At 28.0% G+C, this 12,762-nt stretch overlaps 6 non-coding genes across 6 annotated transcripts; all 6 read left to right on the forward strand.

Moving 5' to 3' along the window:
• Nucleotides 1–611: 611 nt before the first annotated feature.
• On the forward strand, nucleotides 612–2,383 carry NCU15802. Its single transcript, XR_898114.1, has one exon. It is a non-coding gene; the product is annotated as an 18S ribosomal RNA (ribosomal RNA).
• Nucleotides 2,384–2,588: 205 nt separating this feature from the next.
• Nucleotides 2,589–2,742, forward strand: NCU17399. Its single transcript, XR_898115.1, has one exon. It is a non-coding gene; the product is annotated as a 5.8S ribosomal RNA (ribosomal RNA).
• Nucleotides 2,743–2,759: 17 nt separating this feature from the next.
• NCU15804 lies at nucleotides 2,760–6,068 on the forward strand. Its single transcript, XR_898116.1, has one exon. It is a non-coding gene; the product is annotated as a 28S ribosomal RNA (ribosomal RNA).
• A 3,369-nt stretch (nucleotides 6,069–9,437) lies between these two features.
• Nucleotides 9,438–11,226, forward strand: NCU15805. The gene has a single exon (XR_898117.1). It is a non-coding gene; the product is annotated as an 18S ribosomal RNA (ribosomal RNA).
• Nucleotides 11,227–11,417: 191 nt separating this feature from the next.
• Nucleotides 11,418–11,571, forward strand: NCU17402. Its single transcript, XR_898118.1, has one exon. It is a non-coding gene; the product is annotated as a 5.8S ribosomal RNA (ribosomal RNA).
• Nucleotides 11,572–11,588: 17 nt separating this feature from the next.
• On the forward strand, nucleotides 11,589–12,762 carry NCU15807 (the record flags this gene model as incomplete). Its single annotated transcript, XR_898119.1, has 1 exon — nucleotides 11,589–12,762. It is a non-coding gene; the product is annotated as a 28S ribosomal RNA (ribosomal RNA).

Consider the following 12,762-nt stretch of genomic DNA (forward strand, 5'->3'; position numbering starts at 1 on the left):
TTTATAGGTATAGGTAAAAATATATAGGGCTTATTCTATTTAGAAGCTTTTTATAGGAGGGCTACTCTAGCTTATAATTTAGGTACCTTCCTACAGTAATTTATAAAAGAAATTAAATTCTAATTTATAGAGCGTTATTATTATATAGCTCCTTATAATTTACTAGAGAATTAATATTAATAGTACGAATTACTTTAGTACTATTCTAATAAGGGCTCTACTTCTACCGAATAGTATTTAAAAAGATTCTATAGGCGCTAAGGAGTATTTTATAAGCACTGAGGGGTAGGTTCTATAAATGATTAGCCGCTAGCTAAATTTATTTATAAGCCGCCGGGGGTATTAATTAATTAAAGAAGCCTTCGGGCAGAACCTTCTATATTAAGCCTCCTTTTAGGGCGTATAGGCGGTATACGAGAGGCGTTTTATACTCTCCCGTCCTCCTACCGATTGCGCTTTAAAGAATTTAGGAAGGGAAAGTAGATATATATTTCGAAGTAAATTCAACCCTGCTATACGAGCTTCGGACTGTTTACCTTTATAATTTTATAAACTTTTCTACTTATTTACAAACGGTTAGCCTTTTTAAACGTATAATAATTATTTAATTGATTCTATTAGTAGTTATATACTTATTTTAAAGATTAAGCTATATATATTTAAATTTAAGTAATTAAACTGCGAAATTGCAAATAGCTTATTAAATTAATTATAATTTATTTAATAGTACCTTACTATATAGATAACTATAGTAATTCTAGAGCTAATATATGCTAAAAACCCCGATTTCGGAAGGGGTGTATTTATTAAATTAAAAACTAATGCCCTTCGGGGCTAACTAATAATTTATAATAATTTTTCGAATTGTATAGCTTTACGCTAGCGATAGTTTATTTAAATTTCTGCCCTATTAATTTTCGACGGTTGGGTCTTAGCTAATTATAGTAATAATAAGTAACGGAGGGTTAAGGCTCGACCCTGGAGAAGGAGCTTAAGAAACGGCTACTATATTTAAGGAAGGTAATAAGCGTATAAATTACCTAATCCCGATACGGGGAGGTAGTAATAATAAATATTAATATAGGGCTCTTTTGGGTTTTGTAATTAGAATAAGTATAATTTAAATCCCTTAACGAGGAATAATTAGAAGGTAAGTCTAGTATTAGTAATTGCGGTAATTCTAGTTCTAATAGTATATATTAAAATTATTAAGGTTAAAAAGTTTGTAATTGAACCTTAGGCTCGGCCTGTCGGTCCGCCTTACTACGTATACTAATTAGGTTGGGCCTTTTTTTTTAGAGAACCGTATATCCTTTATTAGGTGTATCGGGGAATTAGGACTTTTATTATAAATAAATTAGATTATTTAAAGAAGGCCTATATTTGAATGTACTAATATAGAATAATAGAATAGGACGTATAATTCTATTTTATTAATTTCTAAGACCGCTATAATAATTAATAAGGATAGTCGGGGGTATTAATATTCAATTATTAGAAGTAAAATTCTTGGATTTATTGAAGATTAATTATTGCGAAAGTATTTACTAAGGATATTTTTATTAATCAGGAACGAAAATTAAGGGATTAAAGATAATTAAATACTATTGTAATTTTAACTATAAATTATACTAATTAGGGATTAAATAGTATTATTTTTTAACCCGTTTAGTACTTTATAATAAATTAAAATGTTTGGGCTCCTAAAGGAATATAATTGTAAGGCTGAAATTTAAAGAAATTAACGGAAGGGCACTACTAAGGGTGGAGCCTGCGGCTTAATTTAATTTAATACAAGGAAACTCACTAAGTCTAAATATAATAAGGATTAATAGATTGAGAGCTCTTTCTTAATTTCGTAGGTAATAGTATATAATTATTCTTAGTTAATAGAGTAATTTATTTATTTAATTACAATAACGAATGAGACTTTAACCTACTAAATAGCCCGTATTACTTTAGTAATACGCTAGCTTTTTAGAGGGACTATCGGCTTAAACCAATAGAAATTTAAGGTAATAATAGGTTTATAATACCCTTAAATATTCTAAGCCGTATATACGCTATACTAATATAATTAGCGAATACTCCCTTAGTTGGAAGGTCCGGGTAATCTTATTAAATTGTATTATACTAGGAATAGAGTATTACAATTATTACTCTTCAATAAGGAATCCCTAGTAAATATAAATTATTAACTTATATTAATTATATCCTTACCCTTTATATATACTACCTATTGCTATTACCAATTAAATAGCTTAGTAAAGTTTCCGGATTAGCCTAGGGAGGTCAGTAACAACTACCTAGGGCCGGAAAACTATCTAAACTCAATTATTTAGAGGAAGTAAAAATTATAATAAAGTCTCCGTTAGTAAATTAGTAGAAGAATTATTATAGAATTGTAAAACTCCTACAAACTATCGCGAATCTTATTTATATAGTTGCTTTAGCGCTAGTAGTCCAGAAAGGCCTTCGGGCCCTCCCGGATCCTCGGGTCTCCTATTTATAGGAGGCTACCCGCCGGAATATTAAAACTAAACTCTTAATATTTTATATCTCTCTAAGTAAACTTTTAAATAAATTAAAATTTTTAATAACGGATCTCTTAATTCTAATATTAATAAAGAACGTAGCGAAATATAATAAATAATATAAATTATAGAATTTAGTAAATTATCGAATTTTTAAACGTATATTACGCTCGCTAATATTCTAACGAATATATTTATTCGAACGTTATTTTAACTATTAAACTCTATTTACATTAAGGATCCGCAATTATCCGCAATCCTTTAAAATTAATAGCGGGCTTATTAATTATACCGAATATAGTAATTTTATATTACTATAGTTATACAGCAGGTTCTTACTATAAAACCCTTTATTTCTAAAATTGACCTCGGATTAAGTAGGAATATTTACTAAACTTAAATATATTAATAAACGGAGGAAAAGAAACTAATAAGGATTGCCCTAATAATAGTAAATAAAGCAGTAATAATTTAAATTTAAAATTTAACTTCGGCCTAAATTATAATTTATAAAGGAAACTTTTAGTAAAGTACCTTCTAAATCCCTTAGAACGGAGCGCTATAGAGGGTAAGAGCCCTATATAGTCGGATATTAATTTAATATAAAGCTCCTTTAATAAATCGAATAATTTAGGAATACTATTTAAAATAGGAGGTAAATTTCTTCTAAAGCTAAATACTAGCTAAAGATTAATAGTATATAAATAGAGTAATTAAAAAATAAAAAGTATTTTAAAAAGAGGGTTAAATAGTATATAAAATTATTAAAAGGGAAGTATTTATAATTAGACTTGCGCTATTCCAATTATCCGGTATTCTTATTAGTATATTCGGGACGGTTTAAACTAATATTAATTTTAGTAGGGGGATAAAGGTCCGGGGAATATAGCTCCTCTAAGAGTATTATAGCCCCGGGCGTAATATTTTTACCGGGATTAAGGTTCGTACATTTATAAGAATACTAGTATAATAGTTATTAATAACCTATTTTGAAATACGGATTAAGGAGTTAAGGTTTTATATAAGTATTTGGGTGTAAAATCTGTATATATAATGAAAGTAAATGTAGGTAAGAGTTTCGGCGTATTATTGACCGATTTTAATATATTCGGATAGATTTGAGTAAGAGCGTTAAATTTTAAACCCGAAAGATAGTAAACTATATTTAAATAGGGTAAAATTAGAGGAAACTCTAATAGAGGTTTGTAGCGGTTTTAACGTATAAATCGATTATTAAATTTGAATATAGGGGCGAAAGATTAATTGAACTATCTAATAGCTAATTACCGCCGAAGTTTCCCTTAGGATAGTAGTATTATTCTTTAGTTTTATAAAGTAAAGCGAATAATTAGGGATTCGGGGGCGCTTTTTAACCTTTATTTATTCTTAAACTTTAAATATATAAGAAACTCTTATTATTTAATTGAATATAGGTATTCGAATGTATTAATATTAGTAGGCTATTTTTAGTAAGTAAAATTAGTAATGTGGAATAAACCGAACGCGGGGTTAAAGTGCTAGAGTAGACGTTTATTAAATATTATAAAAAGTATTAGTATATTTTAATAGTAGGACGGTGGCTATAAAAGTTGGAATTTATTAAGGATTATATAATAATTTATTTATTAAATATATTAGCCTTAAAAATAAATAGCGTTTAAGCGTCCTACCTATACCCCGCCCTTAGGGTAAAAATAATATCCTAAGGAATAGGCGGCCGTAGAGGTTAGTAATGAAGTTTAGGGCGTGAGTCCGGGTCGAACGGCCTTTAGTATAGATTTTAATAATAGTAGTAAATATTTTAATAAGAATTTGAAGGACCGAAGTAGGGAAAGGTTCTATATAAATAGCGGTTGGATATAGGTTAGTCGATTTTAAACTATAGGGAAATTCTATTTTAAAGGGGTATTTATACCCTATATAGCGAAAGGGAAGCCGGTTAATATTCTAGTACTTAAATGTAAGTTTTGTATAGTAACGTAATTGAATATAGAAATAATAGTGGGGGCCCCGGGTAGAATTCTCTTTTTTTTTTAATAATTTATTACTTTAAAAATAATTTATTTAGAGATAGGGTTTAATAGCCGGAAGAGCCCAATACTTTTATTAAGTCCGGTACGCTCTTAACGTTCTTTAAAAATCTACGGAAGGGAATAATTCTTATATTAGATTATATTTATAATTATAGTAAGTCTCTAAGGTAAATAGCTTTTAGTTAATAGAATAATATAAATAAAGGAAGTCGGTAAAATAGATCTATAATTTCGGGAAAAGGATTAGCTTTAAGGGTTAGGTACGTCGGGTTTTAAGTAAACGCTCTAGGAGTAGATTGCTATTAGCCGGGTAATTAGTTAGCGGTTTTTAGTATTCGGGTATAAAAGCTCTTAATAGACTTTAATTATCCGGCGTACGTTTAATAACTAATTTAGAACTAGTACGGATAGAGGGAATTTAATTATTTAATTAAAATATAGTATTACAATAGTTAAAAAGTAATATTAATATAATATAATTTCTACTTAGTATTTTAAATATTAAAATAAAGAAATTTAATTAAGTGTAAGTAAACGGTAAGAGTAACTATAATTCTCTTAAAATAACCAAATACTTTATTATTTAATTAGTAACGCATATAAATAAATTAACGAAATTCCTATTATCCCTATTTACTATTTAACGAAACTATAATTAAGGGAACGGATTTAGTAGAATTAGTAGGGAAAGAAGATCCTATTAAATTTAACTTTAATTTAATATTGTAAAAAGATATAGGAGGTATAGAATAGGTAGGAGCTTCGGCGCTAATAAAATACTACTACTCCTATTATTTTTTTACTTATTTAATTAAGCGGGGTTGGATTTTCGTCCAATTTCTAATTTTAAGGTCCTTCGCGGGCCGACCCGGGTTAAAGATATTATTAAGTGGGGAGTTTAATTAGGGCGGTATATTTATTAAATTATAATGTAGGTATCTTAAGGGGGGCTTATAGAGAATAGAAATCTCTAGTAGAATAAAAGGGTAAAAGTCCCTTTAATTTTAATTTTTAGTATAAATATAAATTATAAAAATATAGCCTATTAATTCTTTAGTCCTTTAAAATTTGAGGTTAGAGGTGCTAGAAAAGTTACTATAGGAATAATTAACTTATAGCAGCTAAGCGTTTATAGCGACATTGCTTTTTAATCCTTTAATATCGGTTCTTCCTATTATATTAAAATAGAATTTAGTAAATATTAAATTATTTACTTATTAATAGAGAATATAAATTAAGTTTAGATTATTGTAAAATAGGTTAGTTTTACCCTATTAATAATTTTATTATAATAGTAATTAAGTTTAGTATAAAAGGAACTATTTATTTAAATAATTAGTTTTTACAATTGTCCAACCGGGTAGTACTATAACGCTACTATTTATTAGATAATAGTTGAACGCCTCTAAATTAGAATCTATATTAGAATATAATAATACCTCTAGTATATTATAGATATATAAGAATAGGTTCCGGCTTTATATTTTAGTAGGCAATTCCTTTATTAGCTTTAAAGTAGCTAGTAGTAATTTGTATATTATAATTTTAATACGCATTAGATTAAATCCTTTATAAATAATTTAAATATATAAAAGGGTCTTATAAATAGTAGAGTAATTTTATTATTACAATCTACTAAGGGTAAGCCCTCCTTCGCTTAAATTTCCTAATAGAAGGGTCTACCTAATAAATAGGTATTTACTAAGGGGTTCCCTCGAGATTTAATTATTAAAGCCCGAGAGGGCGAAAGCGCTTTGCTAGAAGGAAAGTATAGGGTAAATAGGGATAGGAAAGGGATTTAATTAAATTTAGTATTTCTTAAGTTTAAATAATATTACTTTAGGAGTGCGGGTAGGCCGGGTATAAAGGGTTTATCGTACTAATAGTTAATTTATAGAAGGTTCGGTAATTATATATAATATATATTTAAGGAAGCGTTAACCGGCGTAATATACGTAGGTACGGCTAGGCCGGGCCTTTATAAATCTTAATAATTATAGTAAATAGGGTAGGTAAGAGCGATTAACCGAGTGGCAGCGGGGTAGGAGCGATTGGGTAGGCGAATAATTTTTGGGTAAATTTACAATTTTAAATAAATAAATATATTTATAATTAGGTTAAGTATAGCGCTAGGTAGGTAAGTATATTCGAATTATATAAGGTAGTGTAGAGAAGAGAGGGTAAGTAAGTACGTCTAGGCGGGTTAGATATATAGGGTAAGTAGGCGCGTTTAAGTATAGAATTTTTATATAAATAGTAATTATATTAGGAAGGTAAGGGCGAGGGTTTATATAGGGTAGGTAAGAAGGACTAAGAGGTTTGGGGGGGCTAAGGGGTTACTTTTTAACTCTTATTAGGAGGGGTTTATTAAAGGAAAGAGTAGGGTAGTAGTAGGAGGGGGTAAATAAGTAAAGAAGCTACGTAATTAAATAAAAGTATTTATAGCCTTTTTATTAAAAAATATAGTAGGGTAGGTAGGAAAAGGTTATATAGGATTGTATTTTTATATAAGGTAAAGGTATAAAGGGGGAAGTTATTTTTTTAATTTTTAGGTAGGCGAGGCGGTAGGTAGGCTATTTAGGCTAGAAATGGTTTAATCTTTAGGGGGGGAGCGAAAATTTCTTTCTTCTTTTTCTTTTCCTTTTTTATTTATTTATTTTTTTTCTTTCTTCTTTTTCTCCTCCCTCTTTCTTCTTCCTACTTTTATCCTCTTTATTACTCTTCCTCCTCCCTTTCCTTTCCTCTCCGTCTTCCTTCGTTTTAGTCCTTTTTTTCTTTTCTCTTCCTTTTTCTTTTTTCTTTTTAACTTTTAACCTCTTTTTAAGGCTTTCCTCTCTTAATATTTCTTTCCTTATACCTCTAAACCCCCCTCCATTCCCTTCTTTTATATTATATTTATATAAGGATAAAAAAGTAATATGATTAATATATAAATAAAATAAAGAAGGTTCTTATTCTTCTTTTCTTTATTTTTTTTTTTTTTTTTTTTTTTTTTTTTTTTTTTTTTTTTTTTTTTTATATATATTTTTCTTACTTTCCTTCTACCTTTTTACTTTTGTAATGTCTTGCCCCCTTAGTAAGCTTCTTCCTTTCTTTTTCTTTTTATTCTTCTTTTCGTCCTCTTATTCTACTTCTAAATCTTTATTAGGTAAGGGCGTTTATAAAGTAAATAAACACTTTTAGAGTAGTAGGAGCCGGATTATAATAAGGGTAGAGGTTTTTTTTATAAATATAAGAAGAAGAAGGTATTTGGAAGCGATTAAATCGATTAATTAGAACCTATACGGTTTTAAATAAATTGTTAGGGAAGGGCAGGTAAATAATTGATAGTAGGAAAGAAGAAAAAGAAGAAAAAAAGAAAAAAAAAAAAGAAATTTTAAAAGTAATAGAAGAAGAAGGGTAATAGAATTTAAGGGGTATAAATAATTAGTAAAGTAAGTAGGGTATTAAGTAGCTTTAATTGTATAGGTAGAGAAGATATATTGAAGTTAATATATTAATAAAGAAGGTTGAATTAGTAAATATAAAAAGAAAAAAATAAGAGTAATATAAATACTTTTAGTATAGTTATAAAATATTATAAATTATATTAAGGAAAATAAAAAGTAGTTAGTTTTTTATTTAGTAAAAACGTAGTTTAAATAAACGCTATAGGGTAAGTATATCTACTTTATATAAGAAAGGCGCGGTTGAAGTTAAAAAGGTAGAAGAAGGAAAGGTAGTAAAGGGTAGTACTTACTAAGTATAAGGTAGGCAAGAACGACTAGGTAGGTAAGGAAGGTGTAATCGACCTTTAGAAACTGAAGTTTTAAAAAGGAAAATTGTAAATAGGTAGTGTTTATTAAATATAAGGTAAATAAAAATTATAGAGTAAGTACAATGGGCCTATATAAGAAAGGTAAAATTAAAGTTAAAAAGAAAAAAGTAGTAGGCGGGTAGTATCTATTGAGTGTAGGGTAAGTAGGAATAACCGGGTAAGTAAGGAAAGTGTAATTAATTTAACGAGGAAGGTATAGTCTTTATAAATTTAGAGCGAGATTCTTAAGAAGGTACGACCTAATTAGGTAGCTAGGTGGCTATAAATTGATTTTTAAAATTTCCTATATTAGGGAATTTCGTAGGAATTAAAAAGTTACGATTTAGACCGTCGGGCTATACTATCTCTAAATTTAAGGTCGGAGGGTATATAAGAAGGAGCGGCGGAGAATAATAGGAAAAAGCGAGTGGTAAAATTATTTGGTTGTTCCTACCTTTAGCTCCTTTTTATAAGTATAGGTAAGAATGTATAAGGCTTACTCTATTTAGAAGCCTTTTATAGGAGGGTTATTCTAGCTTATAGCTTAGGTACTTTCCTACGGTAATTTGTAAAGGAAATTAAGTTTTAATTTATAAAACGTTATTATTATATAGTTTCCTACAATTTATTAGAGAATTAATATTAATAGTACGAACTATTTTAATATTATTTTAATAAGGGTTTTACTTTTATTGGATAATATTTAAGAAAATCCTATAAGCGCTAGGGAGTACCCTATAAGTACCGAGGGGTAGGCTTTATAGATAATTGGCTATTAATTAAATTTATTTATAAACCGCCGGGGGTACTGGTTAGTTAAGGAAGCCTTCGGGTAGAACCTTCTATATTAGGCCTCCTTTTAAAGCGTATAAATAGTATACGAAAAGCGTTTTATACTCTCCTATCCTCCTACCGACTATGCTTTAGGGAATTTAGGAGGGGAAAGTAAATATATATTTTAAAGTAAGTTCGGCCCTACTATACGAACTTCGGACCGCCTACCTTTGTAATTTTATAAATTCTTCTGTTCGCTTACAAGCAGTTAGCCTTTCTAAGCGTATAATAGTTATTTAATTAATTCTATTAGTAGTTATATATTTATTTTAAAGATTAAACTATATATATTTAAATTTAAGTAATTAAATTACGAAATTGTAAATAGTTTATTAAATTAATTATAGTTTATTTAATAGTACTTTATTATATAGATAACCGTAGTAATTCTAGAGTTAATATATGTTAAAAACCTTGATTTTGGAAGGGGTGTATTTATTAGATTAAAAACTAATACCCTTCGGGGCTAATTAATAATTTATAATAACTTTTCGAATTGTATAGCCTTACGCTAGTAATAATTTATTTAAATTTTTGCCTTATTAACTTTCAACGGCTAGATTTTGGCTAGTTATAGTAATAATGGGTAATGGAGGGTTAGGGCTCGACCCCGGAGAAGGAGTTTGAGAAACGGCTATTATATTTAAGGAAGGTAGTAGGTATATAAATTACCTAATCCCGATACGGGGAGGTAATAATAATAAATATTAATATAGGGCTCTTTTAAGTCTTATAATTAAAATAAGTATAATTTAAATCCCTTAACGAAGAATAATTAGAGGGTAAATCTAGTGCTAATAGCCGCGGTAATTTTAATTTTAATAGTGTATATTAAAGTTATTGAGGTTAAAAAGTTTATAATTAAACTTTAAGCTCAGCCCGTCGGTCCGCTTTACTACGTATATTAATTAGGTTGGGCCTTTTTTTTTAGAGAACTATATACCCTTTATTAAGTATATTGGGGAACTAGAACTTTTATTATAAATAAATTAAATTGCTTAAAGAAGGCCTATATTCGAATATATTAGTATAGAATAATAAAATAGGATATATAGTTCTATTTTATTAGTTTCTAGGACTGCTATAATAATTAATAAGGATAGTTGGGGGTATTAGTATTTAATTGTTAGAGGTGAAATTCTTAGATTTATTAAAGACTAACTACTATAAAAGTATTTATTAAGGATGTTTTTATTAATTAGGAACGAAAGTTAGGGGATTAAAGATAATTAAATACCATTGTAGTTTTAACTATAAACTATACTAATTAGGGATCGGACAGTATTATTTTTTAACCCGTTCGGCACCTTATAATAAATTAAAATATTTAGACTCTTAGAGGAGTATAGTTGTAAGGCTGAAATTTAAAGAAATTAATAGAAGGGTACTACTAAGGGTAGAGCTTATAGTTTAATTTAATTTAATACGGGGAAATTTACTAGGTTTAAATACGATAAGGATTAATAAATTGAAAGCTCTTTCTTAATTTTATAGGTAGTAGTATATAGCCGTTCTTAATTAGTAGAGTAATTTATCTATTTAATTGCAATAATAAACGAGACTTTAATTTACTAAATAATTTGTATTACTTTAGTAGTACGCTGGCTTTTTAGAGGGACTATCGGTTTAAGCTAATAGAAATTTAAAGTAATAATAGGTTTATAATACCTTTAAATATTTTAGGCTATATACGTACTATATTAATATAGTTAATAAATATTCCCTTAGCTAGAAGGTCCGGGTAATTTTATTAAATTATATTATATTAGGGATAGAGTATTACAATTATTACTTTTTAATAAGGAATCCCTAATAAACGTAAATTATTAATTTATATTAATTACGTCCCTACCCTTTATATATACCGCCCGTTACTACTATTAATTAAATAGCTTAATAAAGTTTCCGGATTAGTCTAAGGAGGTTGGTAACGATTATTTAGGGCTGGAAAATTATTTAAATTTAGTTATTTAAAGGAAGTAAAAATTGTAATAAGGTTTCTATTAGTAAATTAGCGGAGGGATTATTATAGAGTTATAAAATTCCTATAAATTATTACGAATTTTATTTATACGGTTACTTCGGCGTTAGTAGTCCGGAAAGGCCTTCGGGCCTTCCCGGATCCTTAAGTTTCTTATTTGTAGGAGGCTGCCCGCTGGAATACCGAAATTAAATTCTTAATATTTTATATTTCTTTAAATAAACTTTTAAATAAATTAAAACTTTTAATAACAGATCTCTTAATTTTAGTATCGATAAAGAATGTAACGAAATACAATAAGTAATATAAATTGTAGAATTTAGTAAATTATCGAATCTTTAAATATATATTACGCTTGCTAATATTCTAATAAATATATTTATTTAAGTATTATTTCAATTATTAAATTCTATTTACATTAGGGATTTACGGCTATTTATAGTCCCTTAAAATTAATAGCGGGTTCGCTAATTATATTAAATATAGTAATTCTATATTACTATAATCGTACAGCGGGTTCTTATTGTAAAACCCCCTATTTCTAAAGTTGACCTCGGATTAAGTAGGAATACCCACTGAATTTAAATATATTAATAAATAGAGGAAAAGAAATTAATAGGGATTGCCCTAGTAACGGCGAGTAAAGCGGCAATAGCTCAAATTTAAAATTTGGCTTTAGCCTAAATTATAATTTATAGAGGAAGCTTTTAGTAAAGCACCTTCTAAATCCCCTAGAATAGGGCGCTATAGAAGGTGAGAGCCTCGTATAGTCGGATGCTAATCTAATATAAAGCTCCTTCAATAAATCGAATAGTTTGGGAATACTATTTAAAATAGGAAGTAAATTTCTTCTAAAGCTAAATACTAGCTAGAAATTAATAGTATATAAGTAGAGTAATCGAAAGATGAAAAGCACTTTAAAAAGAGGGTTAAATAATATATAAAATTATTAAAAGGGAAGCGTTTGTAATTAGACTTATACTATTCCGATTATCCAGTATTCTTATTAGTATATTTAGGATAGTTTAAGCTAATATCAGTTTTAGTAGAGGGATAAAGGTTTGGGGAATATAACTCCTCTAAGAGTATTATAGCCCCGGGCGTAATACCCTTACTAGGACTAAGGTTTATATATTTATAAGAATACTAGTATAATAATTATTAATAATTTGTTTTAAAATATAGACTAAAGAATTAAGGTTTTATATAAGTATTTAGGTATAAAACCCGTATATATAATAAAAATAAATATAAGTAAGAGCTTTAGCGTATTATCGACCAATCCTAATATATTCGGATAAATTTAAATAAAAGTATTAAACCTTAAACCCGAAAGATGGTGAATTATATTTAAATAGGGTAAAATTAGAGGAAATTCTAATAAAGGTTCGTAGCAGTTTTAACGTATAAATCGATTATTAAATTTAAATATAGGGGCGAAAGATTAATTGAACTATCTAGTAGCTAATTACCACCGAAGTTTCCCTTAGGATAGTAGTATTATTCTTTAATTTTATAAAGTAAAGCGAATAATTAGGGATTCGGGGGCGCTTTTTAGCCTTTATCTATTCTCAAACTTTAAAT

This window comes from Neurospora crassa (genome assembly GCF_000182925.2).
Source record: "Neurospora crassa OR74A unplaced genomic scaffold supercont12.9, whole genome shotgun sequence".
NCBI lineage: Eukaryota > Fungi > Ascomycota > Sordariomycetes > Sordariales > Sordariaceae > Neurospora > Neurospora crassa.